At 37.8% G+C, this 17,665-nt stretch overlaps 1 long non-coding RNA gene across 1 annotated transcript in view; it reads left to right on the top strand.

Annotated features, from left to right (window-relative positions):
* The window catches only part of LOC138151762 (uncharacterized), a 78,887-nt gene that overhangs the window by 3,254 nt on the left and 57,968 nt on the right, over positions 1 to 17,665 (top strand). The window contains exon 2 of the long non-coding RNA XR_011165909.1: positions 928 to 1,002. This is a non-coding gene — a long non-coding RNA (uncharacterized lncRNA). The remainder of the gene's footprint in view (positions 1 to 927; positions 1,003 to 17,665) is intronic.

Raw genomic sequence — 17,665 nt, 5'->3', positions numbered from 1 at the left:
CTTTCTCCAATATGTCTTCCTTCATTTCTGTCTCACATGAATAGCTAGCCCTTCTTGCCAAGACAGACCTTTCTACATTTACAAGTTATCCCATTCCATCCTGTCTCTTCCAGAAAAATGCCCCCGTGTAATCTCTACTGTCACTAACCTTCAGTCTCTCCTTGTCTATTGGTTGCTCCCCTACTATGTACAAGCATTCCCATTTCTCCTTCATCCCACCACATCTCTCACTTGATCCATGTGGTCTTACTAACTCTTTAGTCTCTTATATCTCCTTCCCTTCATGGCTATTTTAAACACCTTGAGAAGGCTGTCAACAATTGGTGTTTCTACCTTATTTCCTCCCTTTTTTAATTTTATCACTCTGAAGTTTGGTTTGCAATTTCATTATTCAACTGCAACAGTTTTCCCCAAAATTATCAGTGATCTCTTTACTTGCCAATCTAATGGCCTTTTCATAATCCATATTTTTCTTGATCTCTCTGTGTCCTCTGACACTTGTCAATGAATCTCTTCTCTTCTTTCCTCTCTGATCTCCACTTCTGACACTCCTGACTTTCTTTTCCACTCCATGGTAGACTTTTCTACCATTGAAGTTCACTCTGGCCCAATGGCCTCTTCCTCTGATTGATTAGTTCCTTCTAGAACCTTCATTTTAAGTAAAATTCCAAAGCCAGCCACATCTCTATTCTTCTCCAGGCTCCTTTTGACCCTCTGAACTTTTCCCACCATTCTCCCCCTCTCTGCTTTCTTCCCCAACCCTCTGCTTTTCAGCTCTTATGTGTTGTCCTCCCCTGTTAGAATGTAAGCTCTTTGAGTTCAAGGACTAACTTTCCTATTGTTTGTATTTTTATTAATCAATACAATAATTAATGTGTGTTGACTTGACTTTAAGTCTCATTGATCCTAAATACTGCTCTCTCCTAGTTTTCTTCTTCCATGTATGGACACTCTTTCTCAGTCTCCTTTGCTGTAGCTTCATCCAGGTAGCACCCACTAACTGTGAGTATATTCCAAAGCTCTATCCTGTGCCCTCTTCTTCCTCTATATTGTTTTGCTGGTAACACCATCAGCTCCCATGCACTTAATTATCATTTCTAAGCTCCACATCTCCAACTTCCATTTGGACATTTCAAATGGATATCCCATAGACATCTTAAACTCAACATGTCCAAAATTGAACTCATTATCTTTCTCCCCAAATCCTCTCCTCTTCTTAACATTAGCAGTGCTTTTCAATTAAACAATTCAGCCCCCAGAAACAGATAAAAAGCTTATCTTTTGCTAACTGGCAGATTAAGGGGACAATGCATGCTCTAGGTCTTTCAATCAAATCTCATTTTGCTGTTCAGCTACTTTTCTAAAAGCTTAGCTGGACTTGGCTAGGCTCAGCTCCCTTCAAGTAGCAGAAGGTGGTCTCAGTTTTGAGATCTTTGCTTAGCTATACTTTCCTGAGCTCACCTGTCTTCAAGGAGGAAAGGATAATCCCTGCTGTTTCTCTCTCTCTTCCCTGCTTCTGTTTTCTTCCTTTCCTTCTTTAGCTTCTTCAGTCTCTCTTGCATCAAAGCAAAATCTCCTTATGTAAAGTTACTCACTATTACCTTAGGATGAGAAACCAAAATTCACATTTAAAGCAAACCTACCACAAATAGGTAATATACTATTACACCGTAGTAAATAAAATAAAATAAAAATAAAAAATTCTACTCATCATGATTTCCCAAGTATCAATTTAATATTCTTATAATAATATGTAAATTAGCTGCTGGGAAACAAGATACTTTGTCCATCCATCTTTTGTAAGCACTTTTGTTTAATTTCTCTCTAGTCTTCAGAATTGCCATATTTCTGGCCCTTTCTACAAATAAAATTATCCAAATACTAAAAGACAGCACTTTACATAAATATTCTCATTTTCCTCCCCAGTTGATTCTGCTTTAACATGAACTCCAGTTCCTTTATCATCACAATTGTTTTCCTCTGCACATATACTAATTATTCAATGTCCTTCCTAAAATGTGGTACACAGAACTGAACATAGTATTCCAGTTATGGTTTGACAAAGGCAGGGCACAGTGATGTGATTCTTTCCTATGTTGTAGTCTATGTGTCTTTCCTATTGCGATCTAAGATTACATTACCTTTTTTGATTGCTATATTACATTGTACAAATTGAGCTTGCAGTCCACTGAAACTATCAGAGCTTTTTCACATATACAGATTTTTAGTCACATACCTCATCACACAGGATTGTGCTTGTAAAGATTACTTTTTTGATTCCAAGAGAAGTACTTTATGTGTATATCTATTAAATTTATTCATTCTGAATGTGTTAGAATTGTTTGGAACATGATGATGTCAGGGTTAGATATCTCTCCTAGCTTTATGTCATTCACATATTTTTATTCATTTACATACCTGATTTTTTAAAAATGAACATCACAGGGCCACCTACACTGTCCTATGTAAGACACTTCAAGTTAACATCAATCTATTAACTCCTTGTCTTAGAACTTGAATGAGTTCTGAATCCATTCAACTGTACTATCACCTTATCCACATTGCCATGTTGTTGCTTTATATCAAATGCCTTCCTGAAATCCTGGGATTTCATTTTCATGGCATATACTACTAGAGATAAAAAAAATCCTGGAAGAGAGCTCTTGGTTTCAGTAGAAGCTCCATATTTGCCTGAGATTGAACTCTGCCCTAAAATTTTTTTTTATTTCAACTGTTTTTACTGGGTTCTTGGGTCTTTCTTTAGAGAAGGAGGGAGGAAGGAAGGCTAATATTCTTACTGTTCACTGGCATATGTTTTCTGATCTTTCATGAGCCCTTTTGTTGATCTCTTAACTGAAACAACCTCTGAGTATTCTTTATTTGTACAATGGGAAGATTTACAAAGGCTATAGTAATAAGACTGTAGCCTTCTTTAAGGGCATGATGGGACACAACCTGAGGTGCCCTGGGAATGTTTAGAGACTAAGTGAAAGTGACCAGTTTATAAGCAACTTGTGGAATCTTCTCCTTGAGAGGCATTTATCTAATAATCAATTGAAAAGCAAATAAAATGACTTCTCTGTGTTTACTTTAAATGGAAAATATTTTAGGGCCCGGCTGAAAGAAAGATTAATGTTAGGCAGACATTTCAAATTCCTTCAGTGAGGAAATTTCTGAAGCCAATAAAACAGAGAAGATTACTTCTCCTACTTAAAAGTTTGAGATGGTTAGAATAATCGTTTAGAAGAATGCCTGGGTTTGTATAAAGCCTTTTTCAGACAGGATTTGACAACGGGAGACAGGAGAGTTTAACTTGGTTCCTTATCAAAAGGAATTTGAAAGGAAAAATTCAGAAGGCCATAGTTTGAATTGCAGATTTTGTTTGGACAGGACAACCCTGAATTCATCTCTGTCTTGGGATCCAGGGCAATTATGTAAATGAGACTAGTACTTCCTGTTCTGTTTGTTCAAGGTGAATGTGGGTTACTTCAATCACTGTAGCTTTCCAAAGCTTGCCTTGGCAAAAACATTTGGAATAGATTCATTAAGTTTATTCCAGTTGGTGGTAGGAAACTAAGTAAGATGGCTGGTCCCTTATTGTTGTTGGAAAGGTACCCTCTGATTGTAGACTGCTTTCAGATTTAAATTGCATAGCTATCCAATTTTGTCCTAGATGCTGAATGAGCAAAATTCAAAATGAAATTGTGTTTTGAGCACATGGAAGACATCAGTGTGACTTATAATTTGCCTTGTCACTTCAGTGGAAACTTTGGAAGAAGTTTAGAATACTGGATTTTAGGGCTACAAAGGACCCAGAAGATCAACCTGTTCCTACTCCGATTTTGTAGATGAGTAAACTGAGGCTCAGAGAAGTTCATAGAATCAAAGATTTAGAGTTGGAAGAGACCTTAAAAGTCATATCGTCCAACCAGAGAAGAATGTATGAAGTAAGCGCAAGTAGCTTTGAGGAGAAAGTCAAAGCACAGAAGTATCTAGCACTGGAGCCCACAGAAACTTTAAGAACCTTCTACCCAATCCTTTCATTTTATACTGCCATTGTTCACATTGCTCTTTTCACATAGAGTATCTTCCCCCTCGTGTTGAATTCCTGTCCATCTCTTCTACCCATCCTACCCATTCAGAGCGTTTAAAACTTAACTCAAATGCCCCCTTCTCTGTGAGGCATTGCCTGAATCTACTCCCAGCACATTCCCTTGGCCATGATATTTCCTTCATCAGACCCACACGATACATTGTGATGCACCTCTCTAGTGCATGTTTCATAAATTATTGTGTATTTTAGCTATTAGTGCATGTGTCTTAGCCCTCACTAGTTTATAAGGTACATAAGGGCAGAGATCCTGTTTTATTGAAAATTATACATTTTCAGTGCCTTGCACAGAGATCAGCACACACTAGAAACTTTAAAAGAGTTTTTTACAATAAAGATCCCCAAGCTTTTGGGGAGAAGTTGTTTTTCTTTTCTTTGAAGACCTGAGTTCACTTGGAATGGGGACATTGACAGTGAGTAAAGTGACTGCAGAGAACAAAGAAGGCCTAGGTCCCTTTCTTTATTACCCTCTCCATTGAAAAGTCTGCCTGAGAAAGGAACATGGAAGACCTGCCTGCCAGCAAAGGCCATGAAATCTCCTCTACTTATAAATAAATGCCAGCTTCCTGTCTGGAGACCCCTGAGATACAGGATGATGATTTAGCCAGAAGAAAAACCCCTAAGAGAAATGCTGTCATCTTATGTTTCTTTAGGATCCATAATTTTGGTGACATCCCTTTTATCTGGGTTCTGAGGAAGAGCAAAAAGAGTTACCTTCTTTGTTTCCAAATCTATGATGAGTATAGTTCAAATAGAATTCATTCTTCTACTCTAAATGGTTCACTAAACCATACAAATCATGTTTTTAAACCTTTCAGTAATTCCAGAAAATATCCGCTTGCCTGTCTTAGTTTAAATGGAAGAAACCATAGCTGTAGCAAGATAGAAGAGGACAATTTGAAGTTAAAAGAGAGGCACTAACTCTTTGAAATGGGCAGCAAGCTCCAGCACATTTGGAAAAAGGTGATGGCCTTGTGTGCATTCTTCCTTTTGGCAGCTGTGTAGTTAATTGTTAGCTATCAGACATTTGTTCATATTGTGTTCTCACTGCCTTGCCTGAATCCCCTTCTCCGTCTTCTAAATTTACACAATCCTGAAAAGCTTTCATGCCTAAGCTCAGTACCTACCACCTCCATGAAGCCTTCTTAATTACTCTGATTCCCCCATCCCACCATGGAGAGGTAGCATAGTGGAGAAAGCTAAGGGCTTGGAGTCAGGGAGACCTGGGTTCAAATCCTGTATCTGACATTTGATAACTATATGCTCCTGTGCAAGTCACTTCTCTTTGACTAATTGTCTGCACCTGATGACCTGAAAGGTACCTTCTAGCTCCATAATCCTATGATCTCTGCCTTCTCTGCCTCTAAGGTTTGCAAAGCACTGTACATACAATATCTCATTTAGAAGCAGCTAGATGGCACAGTGGATAGAGCACTGGGCCTGGAAGACTTGAGTTCAGTGGACTTTAAGCCTCTTCAAACTCTAAATCTCTGATCCTGCATCTGCATAAATCAACTGTTTTGTCAGTTAAAAATTTTTTTTAAATTTTCATCATAGCTTATAAGTTCTTGTTTACATCCTTCACCTTGTAAACATTCAGGACATTGCTTTTAGCTGATATGTATACACACATTTTTAATTCAAAAGACCCATGATTTCAGCATAGGTATTCTTTCTACCAGCAGAGATCATGGCCTCTCCAAACCTTAATAGATGGTATTTATGATGCAGGGCTACAAAAATCCATGACATGATTTCTGGTCTAGATATCTAGTCTAGATTTCTGGCAATACACTTCTCCATACTTAACTAGGATGGTCATTAGGCAATAGAAGCACAGTTAATGGGGATGGGGGAGCAGTGGGGTGGAGGGGAGGGGAGAGGCTATATTCAAAGTCTTTCCAATTTGGGATGACCTGCCAATGTTTATGATCTCCTGGCATAGCCTTTGGAAACCAGGGTCACCTCCAAACTGTAATGAGGCATCACAGTAGGACTTTAATGGGTGATAAATTTGAAGGAAAATAAAATCATTTAACTTCTTGTCTGACAAACAAAATGCAGTCATTAACCAGCTGTGTGACAATATTCAAGTCACTTAAGGAGAACATAAGCTTTAGAGTTGGAAGGGACCTTGGAGGTGATCCAACCCAAATTCTTCATTTGCTTGATGAAACAACTGAAGCCCAGAGAGGTTGTGACTTGCCCAAAGTCACATTGATGATAATAGAACAAATTTTCTGGGTCCCATTTTCTGTCTCTGTAAAGTAAAGATTTAGATTATAAACTACTGTCTAGAGTGGTATAGAAGGGAGTGTTCTAGATCTGGAGTCAGAACACCTAGATCCTGACAGCTCCTCTGACTGAGCGCTCCATTCTTTTCTCTTATGCCACTGGGCTAGAAACCTATTCATTCCCTCCTCCCCCTTTCAGCTTCCCTTTATGTGTTTTCTTTCCCAATTAGAATATGACCTCCTTGATGGCAGGGACTATCTTTCTTTCTTTTCTGTATTTTTTTATTTCCAGTGCTTAGCACAGTGAGGGGCACATCTTAATTGATTAATAAATGTTTGCTGACTGACTTGGTTCAAATCTTCCCTCTTCTATTTTACTACCTATAAGATTTTGGATAAATCATTTAATTACCCTGAATCTTAATTTTCTCATCTATAAAATGAGGAGGTTGGACCAGATGACAGTTAGGGTCCCCTAGCTCTAAAATTCTATGATTCAGTAGGTTAACTCAGCTTTCACCAAAATCTGGGGCATTAATACTGCTCTTTATGTAAAAGGAGATGTGACTCCTTAGTGTGGAGAGAATACTGAGTGTGATAGAGGACTTGTGTAAAGGACTTAGTGGGTAGGTTACAGAGACATTCTTGGGAGAGGCATATGGACAGAAGATGTTCCAGGGAGCTGGTAGCAAGAGGTCCATAGATGACATGCATGAAAACTTGACCCCACCATGTCCCTAGACTCCACTGAAATTCTAAAGTCTGATGAAAATGCACTGCCTCTGGCTGAGGTTTTCTCCTGATTTGAACTGAGAGACCTTTTCTTGCTCCTAGCTAAAAAACTCATTTCTCCTGTGATTTCTTTGGTATGTTCTAATCTGTGTATCTTCTTAGATTTTTGTTTGCTGTTTTCCTTGGCTAAATGGGTTTATTTTATATTTATTATTTGTGATGGTCTTTTGTGTAACCAGTATGGGAAGGAGCTAAGCTTGGAGTATAAGCTAATGGCTTCCTTTCCTCTTAAGAGTGATTAGGAAAGCAGCTTTCATTTAGAACCCAACATTCCTTAGACCACTGGTACCAAACTGAAATAGAAAGCAAAACAAAACAAAACAAAACAAAACAAAACAAAAAAAGGGAAGGGGGGCAGCTAGGTGGCCCAGTGAATTAGAGCACTGGCCCTGGAGTCAGGAGGACCTGAGTTCAAATCCGTTAGACACTTAACACTTACCGGCCCTGTGACCTTGGGCAAGTCACTTAACCCCAATTGTCCTGCCTTCCCCCCTCCAAAAAAGCAAAACAAAAGAAAACAAACTGAAATAGAAACACAGGCCACTAAACTGTGCATAAGGATTCCTGCAGGCCACATATTGACTTAGTTTTTAAATGTAATATTATCTGTTTTATTATATTTTTATTTATTTTGTTAAATATTTCCCAATTACATTTTAATCTGGTTCAGGCTGCATTTGGGAATATTGTGAGCTGCATGCAGTCCAGAGGCTGTGTGTTTACCACTTCTATCTTAGAACAGCAATATTTGAGAGGGAATGGGAAGAGATATAATTCTATCTTGTTATCCCTTTTGGAGACTGGAGAAAAGAGTGCCCAGCCCCTGGTGCCTGCCTGCTGCATCCCCCACATCACATGGTCCTTTGCTCTCTTTCTCTATGGAGAAGCTAGCCATGTCAATGCTACCTCCTTCCTGCATCTACAGATTTAGATAACTCATGTGGGCATATATATTATAAAAAAAAATCTATAAAAAGTTCATTAGAAGGTTGGAAAGACATAATTTCTTGTAGTCAGAGAACTATTCCTCAGGGAAGAGATCTCATTATCTAACTTCCATCATCCAGATGGTGTAGTGAGCGACACAGTATGTGAGTTCTGAGTCCCCATAAGAGAATGGTACTGAGGTACCAGGGAGAAGTAAGGGGATATGGAAGCACCTTCTATTCTCCTCCTTCACTAGCTTTCATTATCTTGCTACTTCCCTCACCTGTGTCGGTGGTTTCAGTACCTTGCACTTCTCTAAAGGACTGGCAATTGCCAGGAGAAACTGTCCTCTTCACTCTTTTCTGGCTGCCAGCCCTGTCTTCACCTACTTTGTTTAGGGTACACATATAAGACTAAGCATCTCATATATGGTATGTGCTGCACTTGTCCTACTTACTCTTACTGGCAGCAAAGAGGATTTTAAAATAAAAAATTTAAAGCAATCTCCCTCTCCCTCTCTCTCAATGGGATGCTTGTCAATTTCAATAAACTGCACCACGCTGACTGCTCAAACAGAGAGAGAAAAATAAAAGAGCAGAGGAGTTACAGATGGCCAGACTGATGAAAAGTGGAAAGAGAATGGAGACCATGACGATCCTTCTGCTTTATTTATTAAGTACCCACTGTCCACAGACCCTTGTCCTGGGCATTGGGGAAGTCATAAAAAGGTAGGAGGCATGCTTTGAAGAAGTATGATATCTAAAGGAGAGAGAAAGCACAGAAAAAGTTAAATGCTACCCATAATGAGAAATCTTCAGCTGCAAAATACTGTAGTAATGAAATGGAAATGAAAGAGGGAGAAGAGTGCTGCAGGGTCCTCTAGGACAGTGCCCTGTGGTATAAGCTGAATGGTGTGAAAGGCAGATAGGCTAAAATCGGTGGAGCTCTCAGGGATGCCAAAGTCAATGCCTGTACTGCTCGATTAACAGTGCATGCAGTCAGCTAGCTCTGCCCTAATGAAATAGTCAGACACAAAAGAAGGCTGCCTGAGACATTTCTTGGCTGCTTATACTTGTTGAAACTGATTTCTCAGGGGTGGGAGTGAGGTACAGTAACTAGGAATGAAACCATGAATTTGAATGCATTTTCATGCAAATGAACATTGGAGGAATAAAATGTCATTGATGGCAAGATAATCTATTAAAAGGGATGAAAACCCCAATCACCTGGTACTTCCAAAAGGAGATATCCTAGCCCTGGAATAATTTACGTACTGTCGAGCTTTTCAGACATCTATATTTGCAGCATTCAGTTCAGTTCAGTAGTTCCATGAAATAGGCATTTAATAAGAGCTAGCATTTATATAGCCCTTTAAGGTCTGTAAGGCATTTTACATATGTTATCTCTTTGATCTTCACAAAACCCTGTGAGGTAGGTGCTATCATTATTCTCATTTTAGTCATGATAGAACTGAGGGTCAGGTAAATGAGTTGTTTTGCCCAGGGGCAGAGAGCTAACAAGTATCTGAGGCAGGCTTTGGACTTAGATCTTCCTGACTCCAAATCTGTGCACTGTACCACATAGCTGCCTACAGGCTCATGATGTGCAGGGTGCTACTTTATTATTTATTAAGGATCTAGTGTGCACAAGACACTAAAAGGAGCTGGAGATACAAAGACAAAGTTTTTTTTTTTTTTAAATAACAGTTTAGGACCCTAAATTGCACTAGATGAGTGTGACATGTATATAGGTAAGAAAATGCAAGATAATGTGTGGAAAGAGAGAGCACTAGTAACTAGCAGAATCAAAAGACATCATGTAGGAAATGGAACCTGAGCTGAGTCTTGGAGAAAATGAAGGAGGATCTCTTAAATTCTAGAAGTCATGCAAAAACACCGAGGTGGGAAATGAGCTTCTGATTTTGGGGAAGTAGCCTTTTGTCTGGAACTTGAAATGTGTGAATGGGAATAATATAAAATGTATAAAAAGACAGGCTAAAGACAGATTGTAAAGCTCTGAAGTCAGAATTCAGGGCAAAAAAAAAGGATATTAATGGTATTAGCCATGTGAACTCAGGGTAACCTCACTGAGTTTTGTTTTCCTCATCTGTAAAATGGGAATAATAATGTTTGTACTGATTGCTTCTTATCTTTGTTGTGAAAATCAAATGAATTAATGTACAAGAAAAAACACTGCGTAACCATGAAGTTCTGTGTAAGCTATGTAGCAGCAGTAGTAGTAATAGTTGTTGTTGTTGCCGTCCATTAATTAAGTCCTCTTCTAATGCTTCCTGTAGCATGGCAATAAGAAGGATATGACAGTGGAGTGCAAGTTTTGGCAGGTCCTACCAAACTAGAAAAACTCCTAATAAAGGCCAGCAACATACTGTGTGCCCATCATTTGAGGACAAGCCTGGCTAAATTTGGAAAGGGACCAGAAGGGTAGCCACCAGGAAAGATGATTTTTTTGGTTGAAGCCAGTGATGAAGACCATCTGCTAAGGCATGTCGAGACTGTGATCTTCACTGGCAGAGAGAGGGGAGGGAGAAACATTTAGCTCATTCTAATAAAAATCAGAACTCTTTGACATACTGAAGCTTTTCATGAGCCCTATTTCCCCCCCTTTTTTTTCTAATAAGATAAAAAAAAAGTCCTGAGCAGCTACAAAACAATTTTTTAAAACTTACTGTGAAGAAGTGAGCCAGATGTGATGGGACAAGTGTTTCCCATTTCTATTTTCTGTGGTTCTCTGAGACACAGACTAATTATGTGTTTTAGGGGAATAACTCCAATTTCTGTTGGACAGCTTCAATAATAATAACTAGCATTTATATAGCAATTAAGGTTTACAAAACACTTTATAATTATTATCTCATTTGATGCTCACAACAACCCTGGGAAATAGGTGTTATTTTTATCTCCATTTTACAGATTAGGAAACTGAAGCAGACAGAGATTAAATGATTTAGCCAGCATCACACAGCTAATAAGTGTCTGAGGCTAGATTTGAGCTCAGGTCTTCTTGACTCTGAGTCCAGAACTTTGTTCACTGTGTCACCTAGCTGCCTCAAGTTTATGTGAAGTGTTCATGATGAGCTTTAGTTTATCTTGCCAGATACCTTGGGGACAGTTACCTGAAAAGTCACTGGATGATCATTAATATTAAACTATGTTCTGAAACTATAATATAGTAAAGGTGTTTCTCCATGGAAGAGAAGTTTCTCCATGTTTTAGGAGATGAAAGGAACTTGAGGAAATGAGAGGAGAGAGGGGAAGGAGGAGAATGGTAAAACCAAAAAAGCAGGTAAGATTACAAGGAGATGAGAGAATACACATCCTTATCTTTTCAACAGCCCCAAAGCTAAGCTCTAAGGGTTGGAAAGCAATACAATAAACACAAAAATACAGAGATATTAAGAATTCATTCATTCAACAATCAACTATTCTACTATTACAAAGCATGCTGGATTCTGAAGGACACAAAATTAATTAAGACATTGACTCTACCCTCTCAGAGCTTACACTATAGAAAGAGGATGTAATAGGTATAACTGATGTAGGCAAAAGATTATGTTTCCTAGGATACCTGAGTCCCAAAATGGGAAAACTCGTTGAGAGAATAAAGAATTTGTGGCCAAGTTGACTCCCTCAAAAGGAGGGATACCGTGTATTTCGCACATACCTAATCCTAACAAAAACCTGAAATTAACACCAAACTGAATAACGATTAAGATATCCAATGAGAAACTATAGTAAATGGCTCCTTACACATCAGAATTATAGGAAAAATCAGTCAGAAACCTGAGAGGAAGGCAGAAGGAGGCCATTGGCAAAGTCAACATAAGGAAAAAGTAGTATACCAATAGAGCCAGAGATGGGCTAGGGACAAATATAATCTTTAAGGTTCTGTGTCTACAGGAAGCATGAACAGAATAGTGCCCTGAGAAAGTCCTAGGGTGGCCAGAAACCATAGAAACTCCAGGGGGTGGGTAGTGGGACAGTAGAAGGCAACTAGTAAGTAATGAGACAGTAGTACTCATACTAGGATAGCCCAGGCCAAGGGTTCTGAGTTCTGTAGTGCTCTGTCCTACCATACTACAAAGAACCTGGAAGATCCAGGACAGAACCTCAAAGATCCAAGGGGTTCTAGCACCAGAAACTGAAGGTCAGCACAAGAACCCAGGCAACACAGGATATGATCGAGCAGGGTCAACCACTCCACTCTATAATTCAACAATAGATTCAACCTAGTATTAGTACAAAGCTGAAGTTAGGAGAAATTCAGAAGCTAAAGTTGGAGAGATGAGTAAAGCAAAGAAAATAATGACTAGTAAGAAAAAATTATTGGAAATCTAGAGATACCCCCAAAAAAAAGTAAGTCTGTGATAACTGCAAACAAATAGATGAAAAAATTGATTTTTCTACAAGGACCACAAGAATACATATGAAAAAATGAAGTAGAATATTTTTAAAATGAAATTTAAAAGCTCTAAAGAAAAGAATTAGGAGAATAAATAGAAAAGAAAGAAATAAACTGTACTTGAGATGTTGAATGGAAACTAGAATAGACAAAACATAAATCAATGACTCCATGAGATAGCAAGAGATATTAGAACAAAACCAAAAGATTAAAAAAAATAGAACAAAATGTAAACTATTTGATATCAGAAACAACTGATCTAGAAATCAAGTCAAGGCGAGATCATTTAGGAATTACTGGACTTCATAATAGCCATGATTTAAAAAAAAAAAATCCTGATCTTTATTTCAAGTAATCATCAATTAAAACAGCCCACAACCAGAAAGCAAAGTCAAGATGGAAGGAATGTGTCAGTCATCTCCTAAAAGGTATTCCTAAATGGAATCCCCAAAGGAAAAGTCTCAGAAATGTACAAATCCAGAGCTCCCACCTCAAATGGAAAATAACGTAAGCATCTAGAAACAGTTCAAATACCAGTGATCAGTCAGAATCACACAGGCCCTGGCAGCTTAAATTAAAAATGAGAGATCTAGGTTTATCTTGCAAAACTGAATATAATACTACAAGGGGAAAAAATAAATCTTTAATGGAAGAGATGACTTTTAAGCATTTCTGACAAAAACAACAGATCTGAGTTAGAACTCTGAGAATCCAGAGAAACCTAGAAAGGTAAATAAATGTATCTGGTAAATTAGAAGAACCTACATGATGATATAGTGTTACCATTCTAATGGTGTGGGCAGGAGTGGAGAGAAGAAACAAGTATTACTCTAGAACCTTAAGTCTTTAAAGGTATTGTGGGAGTTAGATAAGGAAAACAAAGTTTCTGGGGGAGGATTTGTTATGTTCTGAGTGTTTAAAGAGGGGAAAGAGAAGGGAAGGTAAAAAGAATACCCTGGAGTAGAAAGGAGGTAGAAATGGGGGAAACTTGATATTTCTCATAATTGGAATAGAGTTATAAGAATATACAAATATAGAGCAATGAGTAAGGAGAGAGAACATCTGATGGACCTCGCTCATATAGGAAAAAGAGGACTGAACATACACACATGGAATGAGAGTATATCAATGTATTGACTGTGCAAAAGCTGGCAAACTATGAAAAGAACAGGGAGCAGCAAATAATGCCTGAGATAGACCAATACTTTAGAGACAACAGAAATCACTAAGCACATGATTGGTTAGGCATAGACTTAGCCCTTTGCTGTTTGGGAACCAATGAGGAGATACATTCAGGTTGCTGAGACTTTGACTGCTTGCTCTGGTTAACAGAGTTTGGGGTGTTTGTATTTTATATTCTGTTTCTTGATTGGATCTATTAATGTGGTGAGACTGAGTACCTAGACTTAAGTTCATTTCGGAAGTTTCCAGTTTCCTAAATGGGTCTAGGCAAAGTGAATTATATAGGTAAATTATCATTTAAAAATTTCTATGATTTGATCTTCAGTCCATGAGGCCAGTTGGAGAGTATGCTATAGTCAAACCAGAAATAAATCTAATATATACAGAAATAATCTAATACAAATTAAAATATAAATAATATTTATCATTATTAATATTTTAATAAAGATATTAAAATATTAATGTAAAATCTGTTTAAGTTATAAAAAATAAAATATATTTTAAAAATCTAAAACAAATTAAATATAGTAATAATAACAAACAAAAATAAAATACAAATTAAAATAAATAAGATATGAAATATTTAAGATAAAATAGCTTGAAGGATCAGAGAATATGAATGGGAACATTTTAACTATGTATGGAAAAACTTCAGTGGGAAAGGATGGGCAGAGAATATTTCAGGTTCAAACCATTGTTTCCATATTAACTATATCTTAGAGTATATGATGTGAGATAAGAATAAAAGGGAGGCTGAAGTCTGATTCTGGAGGGCTGCAGAATTCTGGACCCAGGTGTTTCTATAACATTCAGCATCTTTAGCAGGGCCTAAAGGATCTCCCCCTGCCCCCATCTATATTCATGCTCAAAGAAAGTTCTGCTCCCAAACTGTGAAATCCTAAGTCACTCTGTTTTAACACAGAGTTCTGCTCCCAAGAGCCAATTGTTAAATTTTCACTGTTAACATTTATATCTTGAAAATCCAAAAAAGCTACAAATAAGAGATTGATTTATTGTTTTGTTAATTGTCTAGATTTAAGAAAGTGACAGAGAAAATATGAATAATACAGATTAAACTTAAAAGTATATTGGGAGTACATTTCCCCCCCTAGAGAATAAGTTGTTAAACATTTACCTGCACATTCCTGAGTTTACATATGGAACAGTCACGTTGTAGATTGACTGTGAAATGCCCAAAGCTGTTTTGTGAAGAGGGTCTGAACATTTTAAGCAAACCTGCTATAGTTATTAAAAGCCAAATTGTCTCAGACAAATCCTAGTTCTCTTAGTGATGACCCAGTTTTCTAAGAATCAATGGACAAAGGTGCTGTACTGTACTCAAGTTGTTAGGTACGTAAGAATCCACACTAACAACAGGACAGCCACTCGTGCTGGATACAAGATGTAATTATGTTCAATCACTGACGGTATTTGTTATAAATGTGCTAAAAATGGGAACATCTGCTTACACTTTTTCTCCTATATGGTTCAAAAGTGAATAAACTAAATTTTTGTAAACCCAGCATACAAAGCTGAATTCTTCCCTCCAGTAATTCCTCCAGTGCCTGTCACATTCATATTTGTTCCAAGCAACTTCAAACATCGTTGGTTTATTCTTCCATGAATTTGAATGAAGATAAAGGAGCTAAGCTTTGTTTCTTGAGCACTTCAGATGGCATTTCATGGTCTATCTGCCAACTCATTAGGAACATTGCTCATGCCTTAGTTTTCTGGATTTATTCTGATTATTTTTCAGTTTTCTTAATCCTGAAATAAAGAGCTTTTTTTTTTTTTTAAGTGCAGCAGAATGTTCATCTCCACTAGAATGTTCACTTAATGTAGTCCTTGAACATTCCAAACATTGTAAAGGCATTTTCAGGGGAGTGTTTAGAAAAAAAAAATATTTAAAGAAAATGTTTGTGAAAATGAATACAATGGTAATAATGCATCACCTACATGGGGCTTTGGAAATATGCTTCTAACTTTGAACTCTGGGATAGCTTTGTGAGAAACTTGGAGATAAAAAGCCCAAGAGCAGCTAGTCAGCAGATAAAGATCCGTGTATATTTTCCACTGAATCATTATTCTCCGTCCTCTTGGTGCCCTTTGTAAATATTCAAGACTTTCAGAAGCCAGGGATTGTTTGCAGTTATATCTGCTTGCTCTGAAAATGTATTGTGGTAGTAACTTTCTCACTTAATGTTAAGTTGAATAACTTCTTCTGGAACATAGCCCAAACCAGCAATGAGGGGCTGCTCAAGTACAGGACAGGAATGAAGAGTTGAATTATGTCCTTGTTCCTGGGAAAGGCAATGTGGGTGAGTGGAAATAGCTCTAAATTTGGAGCCAGAAGATCTGGGTTTGAATCCTGCCCTGATCATTTATTGCTTACCTTGGGTAAGCATGGTAGAGGAGGAGACTCTGGAGCCAGAGACCTGGATTCAAATCCCACCTCTGGTGCTTACTACCTGTGTGATATTGAGCAAATCACTTAATCTCTTTGGGCCTCAGTTTCTTCATCTGTAACATGAAGGGGATTGGATCCTAAAATAATCTCTCAGGTCCCTTCCAGGTTTAAATTGGTGATGCCATCACTTGAAACACATCATTTAATTTCCCATTTCCATCGTTTCCTTTTTATTCATTTTGTCAGCAGTTAGCACTGTGTCACCATATAGCAGGTTATTAATAAATACTTATAGACTTGATTCATTAGGGATAAGGTTTACACTTGTTATTTCATTGGTATAGGTAACTCCTAGATGAGGAAACTCCTTTCACCAGTGCAGGTTAAGAACTTCTTTTCAACTTTTAGTCTTAGAGAGTTGCCTAGAGCACAATGGGTCACATTGCCAGTATGTGGCAGACTTGAACTCTGGTCTTCCTGGTCTCAAGGTCAGTCCCCTGTCCATAACACAGATCCTCCATGCTTCCTCCCTCTTCCTTCTATGTTAGCATGGCAGTGCTAATACTTGGGTGGTATATTGCATAAAGATCTGACCTTGGAGTCAGGGAGACCTGGTTTCAAGTACCAATACTGACACATACTGCTTTGTATGGACCTGGGGAAATCACTTAACCTCCCAGTGCCATGGGCCAAGTCTCTAAAATTACAAGTTGTAGAAGACGCAACAATCTGTATTCATGGAGGAAGTTTCCTTATTGGGAATTCCCTATACCAATGCAACTATAGGTCTTATGCAAAAATTAATAATAACTTATTGTGGGCCAATTAATTAATTAGTGAATCACCATTTAAAGTATAAATATGATGATTAATTCACTGTAGTTCAATTTCACTGATTTTTCCCCCTTTTGGATTTAAGCTAGCCTACCTGTAAATAAGTCTCCTTCAGAAACTAAGGACCCCAATTTTCATTACTAGTCACACTTGAAATTTAGAATGAAAATAAACCTCTTGATATATTTATTTTTTCATTTCTGATGTTGTTTTACCGACAGTGCTGATTTATATCATGCTTCCCTCCTTGGTTTAATCAGGTATTTCGAATTTAATTTGATAGGATTTTTTTTCTTTTCAGAGAAAAGTAACATGAAGCATTTTTCCTATTCATATTCAGTGGGTTCATGCTTTTACATTCAAGTTAAATGTAAATAGTCCAGCTGCTCAGCAAATACATCCATTAATTTAGTCAGTTCAATTTTAAATCAAAAAAGACAAGGACGGGCAGCTAGAAACCCAGAGTGAGAGAACAGGCAAGGTTCTTTGAATGTCAGTAGCTATTTGATCTATGGTTAACTCTCAGTGATTAAAGACCATCTAGTTCCTAGTATATCAAGGCATTGTGCTGCTTGTCATCCTCCTGGCTCCCACTTTGATGCTTATTGGTATTATCAGCAGAAGATGGGTGAGGAGGCCAGTGTTGAAGCACCACCAGGGGCTCAGTGACTGCACCAGGGATCCCAGAAGACTTGGAGATGCTATAGGCTCTTCTGTTGTCAATAGGATGTAAGCTATTTGAAGGTAGAGGTTGTTTTA

The sequence above is a fragment of the Petaurus breviceps genome, unplaced genomic scaffold (assembly GCF_028583685.1).
Source record: "Petaurus breviceps papuanus isolate PSGF00001 unplaced genomic scaffold, PetGlider_PUasm1.0 90919, whole genome shotgun sequence".
In the NCBI taxonomy this organism is placed as follows: Eukaryota; Metazoa; Chordata; class Mammalia; order Diprotodontia; family Petauridae; genus Petaurus; species Petaurus breviceps.
The sequence above is the reverse complement of the archived record's forward strand: the minus strand, read 5'-3'. Positions and strand labels throughout refer to the sequence as shown.